Consider the following 11,153-nt stretch of genomic DNA (forward strand, 5'->3'; position numbering starts at 1 on the left):
TTTTGTGTAGATTATTGTAATGACAAAGGGTGGCCAAATTAATATGCTCAAAAAATCTAGCTCAAATTGTTGCCTATTTGTTCTTATTAATATTAAAAATAAAAAATCATTGACGCGACAATCCAATTGGAGTGTGTTAGAGCGCTTCATTCAAAACCGTAATACTGAATGGTTTATTGAACGATTGTCCCATCTTTTTACACTTTATAGTGCCAAGAGTAAAACAAAAACCAACTATATCCTCATTAAACGACATTTGTTCACCATCACTGACAGCAAACGTGAATTTCGTGAGAATAGGGATGTAGATGTTTATGTTAAACTGGGCACTCAGGGTGGCAAGAAAGATATCAATCGCCGTGTCAAAAACCAATACCAATCCCCACAAGACACCGAACACTCCTGATGTATTAATGACAAGAACGATACTTGCTTACCGGCTTGAGCAGTTGCCCTGAATACTTCGACCAGACTTCACCGTCTGTTTGTGACAGTAGCCTAAGCCCTCGGGCACGTACACCAAAAGTTCAGAAGAACCCCGTTAAGGTGGACAAAAAGTGTACTTGAACTAGTGAAGACCAGTAAAAATATGGCTAATTTAGGGAACGAGGTATACGACAGAGTAATAGACATGGTCTTAAAGTTTATTTCGTTTTTCTCATGTGAAAAATCTGGCCCTGTCGTGACCGAGCTTTTCAAGTTTTTACACTGTGTATCCGAATTAAGTAGTCGAGTGCCAGAGGATCAAAAGTATATATTTCTCAGTTGTGTGAAAAACACATTGGTGAGGATGCGTACTGCTGTATCTCTTCGATCCAGATTTAAAGGAAAACTTAGAAAACGCATGTATGCCTAGGCAATCACTTAACGACTTGCGAGATGAGATACGGGTTGCAAACAGTATTCCGAAGAACGGATGCAAGATGCGATTAGCGCAAAATATGCAGGAAAGGAATAAAGGAATAAAGGATTAAAGAAAGAGTTCGAAAAGGACAATATAGCTGCTTTCAAATTGACACTACAGCATGATAACACGTGGTCACCCCCAATTGGAAGAAATTTATTGACATTGAGTACGGTGGAATGGAAAGATCTGGGCGAGACAGGCCCCATGCCGGAAGCAGAGGAATCGCTGATAGACCCCGAAACCTCATTCGATGTTTCAATTTTAACAGCCTAAAGCATCGCGCAAAGGAACGTCGGGCGAAGAATGTTGATCCCTTTTGCACCCAGTGATAGGATAGAATAGAATACAATAGGGAATTTTCGATCGAAGTTGAATGGGAGGTGCCACCTTTTCCTTAAGATTAATTTAATTGGTAAGGTAAATAATTCTAAAAGTAAAAATAATTTGACTAATTTTATTGTCAAAGTTAAAAGTAGTAAGTCTATTGTGAAAAATCAAAGATTTAAATAATTTTAATATTAAAGGAAAAAAGTAACTAAATTAATTTTGTTGTCAAAAGTAAAGATAGTTTCATGAATTTGGTTATTACAATGGAAAATAATTTGATTGATTTTATTCCTAAAAGTAATTCTACTTAATTTTGTGATAATAATGATATTCTTGGCTGCATTAGGTATATCGTGTGGTCTTATCCGAGCCTTTGCGGATAAGCCGTATCAACTGGCACGCTTTTCGAAGTGTTGGAACAAGGAACTTTGAATTTCATGCACATTGAACTATCCTGGCTAAGATCAAAGTGATGGATAATAGAAAAGAACCGGAGTTCATAAATGGAATATGAAGAAGATGTGTAACCAATTAGGTAGAGCCGACAACAAGTGTAAATCAAGGGCCAGGATTATACGTCTGAAAATAAAATGTTGCTTGCATTCGGCATTACTTTTCAACAAGGATTTGCTTCAAGTTCTTTAGCAACTTTTAAATAAGGATCCTCTGGACATGAACATCCTGGAGATATAGCTGCACGCAATCGGACAACCCAGTGGTTAAGATGGTACAGGAAATTGAGCAGCCATGTACATTATTCCAATTAACTTAAGAATTAACATGTACATATATAGGAAATAAGGGCCATTGCAGTTAAGGTAAGTTAGGATAGCGCTGGGTTCGATATTTTAATAATAATAATAATCGTTGGCGCAACAATCCATATTGGATCAGGGCCTTGAAGTGTGTTAGAGCACTTCATTCAAGACCGTAACGGTACACTAGGAGGCAATGTGGTCAGCATTGCGCTCGCCCGAGATTATTACCCTGATTTGACTCAGATACTCATTCACAGCTGAGTCGACTGGTATCCGACGTCAAATCACGATGCAAATTCCACTGCCACCAGTGAGATTTGAACCGCGACCTTCCGTATGACAGCCTAGTGCTCTAACCACTGAGCTATCCGGACGATATTTTGTCATATACAAATGGAATAGTGTATATATTTTAAAAGGCGAGGCAAGATGTGATGACTCAGTTACTCGTCTATCGACAGGTCGTTGATATCATTCAAAGTCCATACTCGCATCCGTTCCAGTTTACAAGTAAAAGCTAGCAACTGACCTTCTGCTCAAGGTTTAAGACAAGAAATGAATACCTAATGACTAGCAACTATCTATCCCATACATAAACTAATTAGAATACGGGAAGTCAGGTGCTTGGGTATAAAGGTTTTGTGTACATCAGGTGTTAGAAACTTTCTATCCACGTTTTCCTTTTTGTACATAGCTAAGAATTTAAAATAATCCTTTATATATTTCCAAGTTCCAAGATATATGCACGTACATTTAAAAGAAAATATTATAACTTATGTTATCACATCATTTATACCGATGCCGAATTTTGAACTTCTAGGAGGAACTTAAATTCCGGGTAATTTTCTAAAATATGGTAAAATGCTATTTTTAACTCTATGTATTGAGCACATATCGGAATGTGATTTTTTCAGATTTTTCGGTTGGATAGGTTCTGACAACGAGAACATTGGGGGCATGCAAAATTGAGTCCTGCCTCCCCTTTTTTCGAAGAAGCACATTCACCCAACATATTTACCATTTGGAAATAAATCTCCATTGGCCTCAAAACTTCTTTACAAAAAATGGAATAACTCCACGATGTTCAATGTTTTTCATTGTTGAATGCACTCACATGCTAAACAAATGAACAAACCTATATGAGTAAGACAATCTCTTTTTAAAATTGCTAATAATGCATTAGTTGATTTACCTGCTCCTGCCAATATTTCATCTTGATGAAATTTTGGACCACTTCTGGGATTATGCCTTATCATTCAAATTGTTACAGGTCCTGTTACAGGACAAAATGGCCAGATCGAGTTGCTTGAATGAAAGGCGGTCAAAGGGTAGTATAAGTCCCAGGGCGAAACGTGGATTGGATTGGGCAAAATGTACCAACTGGTCCTCAAGGTTGGGGGTTGGGTAGGGCTGACAACCCTACACGGAAAACCGATGTTACGATGCCACGAAAGGAGCCTCGGACAGGATGGATTTTACAACGACGAACCCGGAAACGACAATGGATTAACGATTTGCGCAATTTCTCATGGAACGTGCGCTCCCTGTACAGACCGAATGCTGCTGACCAGCTAGCCGATACCCTGTCCCAATATAAGGCTGATGTAACAGCGTTGCAAGAGGTGCGATGGATAGGGACCGGGGTCCTATAGAAAAGCCGCTACACCATATATTATAGTGGCCATCCAGTAAACGATGTGCTCGGAGCAGGTTTCTTAGTCAGCCAAAAAATGACACCTGCTGTTATCGGCTTTGAAAATATAAGCACTCTGTACTCTGCGTGGCAAATTTAGAAATATAAGCCACATACACGTCCACGCCCCTACAGAGAAGACTGCAGAGTCGGAGAAGGATACCTTCTACGAGGCAGTTGAGCGGACCCTCGAAGCGTGTCCCAAGTATGATATCAAAATCATACTTGGAGATTTCAGTAGTCAAGTAGGGACGGAGCCTGTATTCAGGGTTACGAATGATAACGGCCCGCGGATTATTCAGTTAGCAGCATCGCACGAAATGGTTGGTTGGAAGTACCTGGTTTGCGCTCAAAGCGGTCCACAAACATACGTGCACCACTTTCAACCAAATTGACCACCGCCAGTTCTCAGCCTTGATGAATGTCAGAACATATAGGGGGGTCAATATAGACTCGGGCCACTATCTCGTTGGCACCTACAATCCCCTTTGACAATCAGGTGAGAGTGAATACCAAAGCCATTAACAACACAGCCCTCCGCAATACCTATAAGAGGGAAATGGATGCAATAACTGCAGTCAACAGAGATCCTGGAGATGAAGCATCAGCAAATGGCCTTCACAACCACCTGAAGAACGTTATCGCTGATACGGCCACAAAGATACTTGGTTCGTGCAATTCATCGGCTTAAAAATCATAAGTCGCCAGGAGCCGATGGAATTACAGCCGAATTGGTTAACTATGGAGGCGACCAATTACACCAAGTGGTTCATCAACTGATGCTCAAAGTATGGGACAGCGAATCAATGCCTGACGACTGACAACGAGGCATTATCTGGCTCATACATAAAAAGGGGGATATCACACAGGGCAGCAATTATAGAGGTATCACTTTGCTGAATACCATCTATAAGATATTCTCCTCTATCTTGCTAGGTCGGATAGCCCCATACGCCCAGAACATCATTGGCCCATACGAAAGAGGCTTCACTCCAGGCAAATCAGCAACAGATCAGATTTTCTCTCTGTGGCAAGTTATGGAAAAACTATTAGAATATGGACATCAGCTACACCATCTCTTCATCGACTTTAAAGCCGCCTATGCCAGCATAGCCAGGGTAAAACTGTACACGGCCATGAGATAATTCAGTATCCCGACGAAATTGATAAGATTAAGCTGACCCTGACCGATGTGCGAGGCTAAATAAAGCAGCAGGATCACTCTCAAGACCATTCAACGACAACAACGGTCTACAACAATGGGATGCCCTATCATGTATCCTCGTCAACCTGGCCCTGGAAAAAGTGATTCGCGATGCTGATGTAAATGCAAGAGGAAACATCCTCTTCAAGTCCACCCAACTACTGGCCTGTGCTGACGATATCGACATCATGGGATGAACGACCCGAGACGTACAAACTGCCTTCATTGAGATCGAGCAGCCGACGCGAGATCTTGGGCTGCACATCAATGAAGGCAAGACAAAGTATATGGTGGCAACGTCAGCACCAAAAACCAACCAACCAACAACATCAAACAGCACTGGTCAAACTGGAAGAATAAAGATAGGAGACTACAACTTGAGACCGTTGATCATTTCTCCTATTAGCTTACAAAAACTGTTCCGCTCGAAACGTCTCACCATAGGGTCAAAGCTCTTACTGTACAAGACCATGATCTTGCCAGTCTTCATGTATTCCTCGGAACTCTTGGCCGCGTTCGAGAAAAGAATCCTGCGAAAAATTTTTGGCCCCCTACATGAGGATGGACGATTTCATAGCCTACATAACGAGGAAATCTATGAGCGATAACACGACCGTCTGGTAGAGGATAAAATCGGGCTCAACAGGTTGTAGTGGGCGGATCACTTAATCCATATGGATGAGGATGATCCAGCCCGGAAAGTCTATAAGGGCAATATCTATGAAAAAAAGAAGACGAGTCAAAGCCTGCCTGAAATGGAGTGATGGCGTAGATCAGGACGCCAGGCAGCTTTAAGGAATATCGAATTGGTGGACCTCGGCGCAAAACCGGGATGTCTGGAGTTCCTTATTAAGACAGGCCTAGACTGGACAACGGTTGTTGCGCCGTTGATGAAGATTAATGTTATACATTCATCATCATTAACGGCCAGAATGCCATCAGAATAAAGTGAAAGACTTTCTAGAAATAAGCCACCATGTTTGGCTTGAATTTGATAATGCATCGGAAGCCAAGCAATCTCGACATAATTTCTGGGAATCATTTACAAATAACAAAATCGTCCTTCCCTACTTTTATACTTCGCAATTATCATAAAATTTGCCATTTATTTCGGATCCTTTCCAATCTTAATTCTATGAGTGAAATAGTAAATTGTCTAATTCCCAAGCCCGTTTAGACCACGGGGAACAAGAATGAAATCCTCTCTTAGGAGGTTGACAAATCCGGTCACTTTATTTGCCATATTTGCCTCTGTCTGTAACTTTGGCACTAACTATAAACTTACTTGCTACAAATTTAGATCAAATCTAGTCAAGAGAATCTAATAAAATACGAACATTATTGTCCATTCCTTAATATCGCGAACGTTTTTTCAAGTGCATCCAGATGAAACCGAATTGTCCCCGCCATATTCTTGCAATCACTAATAACATTCGGATGCGAAGTCCTCAGGTGATGGCATTCAGTCTCGACGTCCCCTACTTCGCGTAGAACATTTTGCAGATCAGTGCAATCACTGGAAGGAGTTCCCGACACTGCTTTCATTTGTGAAAACTTCGAGGACATTGCGCTGAGCTGTAAGTTCGTCTTTTCCACCTAGAACGATACAAACTCCATTAAAAACTTGAACAATAATGCACATTTGCAATCGAACCCATGCTTGTATGTTGCCAATATCTTCTGTAGCCATTTCTCATTAAAAACGTTAGCCCAAATTCAAACTGTCACTCAACCGGCAAATGGAAAGCTCAGAAAAGATTCAGCTGTCACTTACGGCTCAAAAATTGTAAACAAATTCAGATTATTGGCAAGCGCTTAAGTGCCATCTACTAGCGGGAATCGGTTATATATCTTGAAACTTGAGACGAATGCTTCGAGTATCGATAAATTCTCGTTTGCAGTTACTTTTCCAAATTTAAGATTTACTTTTTTTAATTATTAATTAGTTATTAGACTATCCCTACATAGAAGAACAAAACAGGCGTCTCAAATTTCTCATTTTCATACTGCTTTCTACCTATTCCTGACAAAAAGAATTGAATTCGAGTATGATAACGGCAATCAAGATTATTAACTATTCACGTATGAAATTGAACTTCATTAGCAAAATAAATGAAAACAGCAAATTACCGGATATTAAAAAATCTGTAATATAGAATTTCTGGATCCAGCAACATTCCTGAAAGATGTGGTGCTTCATCATTTATTTGCAAATTTGGGTTCCCAATTCTATGTATGAAGTGAAAAATACTTCATTCCTTAATTTAAAACTCCAATCTTTTTATTTGGCTGGAAACACGTTTTCAGTGCTGTAAGTTTCCCATTTTGCATTAAATATCTGCTAAATCTAGTCCTATTTTCATTGGTGCATGTTGTAATGAACCTTCGTCAATGAAGCACGTATGCTCCGCTTGCATTTGCTTCAACTGGTTTCTTGTCTACTTTGTCAGCAACACTCAGCAATGGGCGCACATCGAGGCGTTAAATTGAGCACCTTGGTTTTGTTGGCATTCATCTCCAGAGCAATTTGGCCACGGTCCATGACCCGGAAGAAGAGCAAACAGTTAACATCACCGTAGTCAAGACACCTGAGGAAAGATGTGATGTCATAATCCATTGAAGCCCTCCACATCCTGCGGACAATGCAACATGAACGTCGCCGATAACAAGCAGTAATAATATTGGTAACAAGATGAAACCCTCGATGTAACACGTGATATTATGCGCCATCATTTGTCGCTCTGATAATAGTTTTCTTGGAATCCTGCAGAGAGTACTCCAGATATACTCCCTGTTCAAATTATTGAAAGTCTTTTTAAAATCGTAGAAGAGCAGGTGAAGTGGAGATATGAACTCCACGCGATGTTCCAAAATTATCGGGAAGGTGTTGTTATGTTCAGTTCAGAAAGATTTCGAGATGTTCTTTGATGCATTTTAAGATTATTTTAATTATTATCTTTGGGTAGGCAGGGAGCTTAATATGATGTAGATTATCACATTGAAGTAGTCAGCTTCTAGATGCTCCTAGCTTCTAGACCCTTATCGACTTCCACGTTGAATGCTTCTCTGCCTAAGGCTGTGACATGTCCGCTTCCCTTTTCTTTTCCATGAATGTCAAACCTACTTATTCTAAGAATTCACCGCCCTTACTTTTTGCAGAGTGTAAACTTACGCATTCTCCGGGCGTGACGGCGAACACAAACTCATCCGAAATACTAACCATCAAGGCCTTCTAGATCGAATGGGACAAGAACGCGGCTTTAAATCATAATCCGCAGTAAAAGATATGACACCATGCTTGTGATATCCCCGCTGCAATAATTTACTCTCTGGCCAAATCTCCCGTTCCCACCAGAGAATCCATTAGAAAAAGTAATTCTCATTCACCCCCGCCAAATACTAGAAAAAAACTAACGGATAAACAGAGTGAAGGAGTTTGGCGTTGTGGTGCGTGAAGTGTTCAAACACATCAACGTGCACTGCAGCACGGAGACGCCGTTCATGAGTGTCGATCGCATTCGGAAAATGTGGAAGGACCGTTTCCTTTATGACATGGCATGATGTCAGTTCAAGAAAGACCTGTTCAAAACGACCTAACTACAGAAATTCAAAAGGCCACAACGCGAAGTAGATATGCACGGGGCGCTCTGTCCGCACATGCTAGTAGGAGACACTCCTAAGCCACAAGGTCTCACCAAGGCGCTAAATGACCTCACAAACTCAAAATTTGGTAATTCGACCTTATACTTTAAGGATGATTATTAACTTGAATTAACTAAATATTGACTTGTGAAAAGAACAATCGAGGATCTCGCGGAACCTTCACCGTTTTGGCGGCGGAACCCGGAGGCGTGGTTCCTCTAGTTGGAGACGCAGTTCGCGCTGATGGCTTCACCACGGACGCTATTAAGTTTCATCACGCGCTCGTTGGCCTGGACGAAGAGTCAATCGCACTCATCGCTGACGTACTAAGCGAGGTCTCCTACGCCCTCATCAGGAGCATGTTAGTAACTGAGACAGCTGAGCTGAATCACTTGCTGACGGATCTGACGCTTCGCGACCGCACTCCCAGCTAGCTACTTCGGAAGATGAATCAGCTGGGTGGGGCAGGGTTGGCCTGCCAAAGGACCCGCAAGTCCTACTAGCCTGTGCCGACGGCGATTCTCTGGAGGTGTTGGCCGCGAGTGCGGACAAAATTGGCGAGGTGCACACGCGCCCTGTAGCCGCGGAAATATTGCAGTAGATGGTCGACGTGCCAGGAATAAGACGGCAAACGGCGTCTACTCGAAGCGCGGCAACATGTCACCTTACTACGACCCTCCCAGTAAACGCAATTATCTAATAAGACACAGGCGCGGGAGCCTTGGTCTTCTCCACCTCAAGATCCAGTGCTTTTCCCTCCACAGCTCAAATTAGTGGCAGCAAATACCATGTCCTTCACTACTTACGGATACAAGCAAGTAGACGTGAGTCTTTCCTTGCGTGGGGCTTCATTTAGCTGACATCAGTATCGTCAAGGAAAATTTCAACCTGCGCAAACAATACTCTTTCCATCATTTTTTATTTGATTTGAATTTTCAGGACCACATCAACACTACTGGCTCCACAATCTTCTCGAAGCTCGGTGTTACGCGGAGAGTTTGAGCAACTACTTAAGCAAGTTACATGTAGATATTCCAACAACAGTTGGTCATTTTCACCCTTATAGGCGCCTAAGACAGCATCAGACGATTCTGGATCGGTACCCCCCTTCCACTCGTCCAAGATTTTGCGCATTATTTAGCAAACTGTCGCTCTCGACATTGGATTTCACCAAGATTTACCACAAAATCACTGTCGTTCCCGAAAATATTCCAAAGATAGCACTTTGCACCCCTTTCGGACTCTTCAAGTTTATAAGGATGACTTTTAGCCCGTGCAATGGGGCGCAAACCTTTCAAAAATTCCCACTCTGTACTAAGAAACTTGGACGTCTGTTTCGTTTACTTAAATGACTTTCTGGTCAATGCCTCCTTGATAATATCCTAATTCTCAATGTTGAAAAGTGCAGATTTCTTCAGCAACAGGTAAAATTTCTACACCAGAAAAAGTGCAAGCGGTTGCAAGCTTTCTGCTGCCAAAACGGTCAAAGACCTTAAAAGGTTTCTTCTACCGTCGTTTCCTGACCAAAACCATTCACCGCCGAGTCTTACTTAACGCCTTCCTGTATAGTCCTAAGAATCGTAGGAGGTTGTGTGGCCTCCAGAAGCCGTCCAAATGTCCGTAACTACCAAGCAACAGCTAATAGCCGCTACAATGTTGGCGTTCCTTTAGTAAGATGCACCCCCAGTCGTGTTCGTCGATGCCTCAAAGACCGCATTTTGCGCTGCTCTTAAACAGATGGGGGACCAAAGCTAGCACCCTTTGGGTTTCTTCTCAAGACAATAGAATCCCGCTGAACGTCAATTTACATTGGACGTTCACAAGGCCGTAGAGAGAAAACCCGGGGTGAAAATTTTGAGAAAAAAGGGGCCGAAATGAAATTTATACGGGTTTGGGGTGAAAAATACGAGGCCTCTATTATACCCTTTTGCGTTAAAATTTCTATTCCGCGCCTGTATCGGATTTCCAAGATCAACATCCCAGTCGTAGTTGATTTTTCTACTGATGGGTTTTCAGCAGCAGGTGATAATAAATTTTATTGCACCTATGTGATTCACATAGTAAAAAACAGCAAATTCAGCTCATCTGAATATAATTGTAAGTTGTTTTTTATAGCCTATATCAAGAAATATCAGCTATGTTTGCATGATACCTAGGACTCTTTATGCGCGATATAATATTGTAGATATAACTTTTGATGTCGCAAGTTCTCTTATTTCATTTTATATATTTTCGCCGCAATAAAGATCAGCTAAACTAACGTTCACTACCAATCTGACATGCTCTTCCGATAATTGTACAAGACCTAACAATTTTGCATTATCTGGAGAAAATAATATATTAGACGAAATTCTATGTTTTCTAGACAAACACTTATGACGATGACGACTGCATATATATTTGTGTACAATGTCCGAAGTTTTTAGCTTAGAATTTTCTTTAAATTATTTTTGTTGATATTTTTCAACTTTTCTTTCCCGATGTTCTCAACCAGCAAGCTTTTTTTAATCATTTCTTTTTTTCTATCATGATTTAATAACTCAAAATGTTGCTTTATTTCAGGACCACAATATTACATCTTAATGAATAAAGAAAATATCTGCAAATATAACTAGCACTGTT

The 11,153-nt window shown here is 41.2% G+C and overlaps 1 protein-coding gene across 1 annotated transcript in view; it reads right to left on the reverse strand.

Annotated features, from left to right (window-relative positions):
• Positions 1 to 6,921, reverse strand: part of LOC119655103 (sodium channel protein Nach) — an 86,201-nt gene extending 79,280 nt beyond the window's left edge. The window contains exons 1-3 of the mRNA XM_038060825.1: positions 6,907 to 6,921; positions 6,544 to 6,665; positions 6,227 to 6,485 (exon numbers count right to left, since the gene is read on the reverse strand). The gene's annotated coding sequence lies outside the window, so the exon portion shown is untranslated. The remainder of the gene's footprint in view (positions 1 to 6,226; positions 6,486 to 6,543; positions 6,666 to 6,906) is intronic.
• Between the last annotated feature and the right edge of the window lie 4,232 nt (positions 6,922 to 11,153).

Source organism: Hermetia illucens, chromosome 4 (genome assembly GCF_905115235.1).
Source record: "Hermetia illucens chromosome 4, iHerIll2.2.curated.20191125, whole genome shotgun sequence".
Classification (NCBI taxonomy): Eukaryota; Metazoa; Arthropoda; class Insecta; order Diptera; family Stratiomyidae; genus Hermetia; species Hermetia illucens.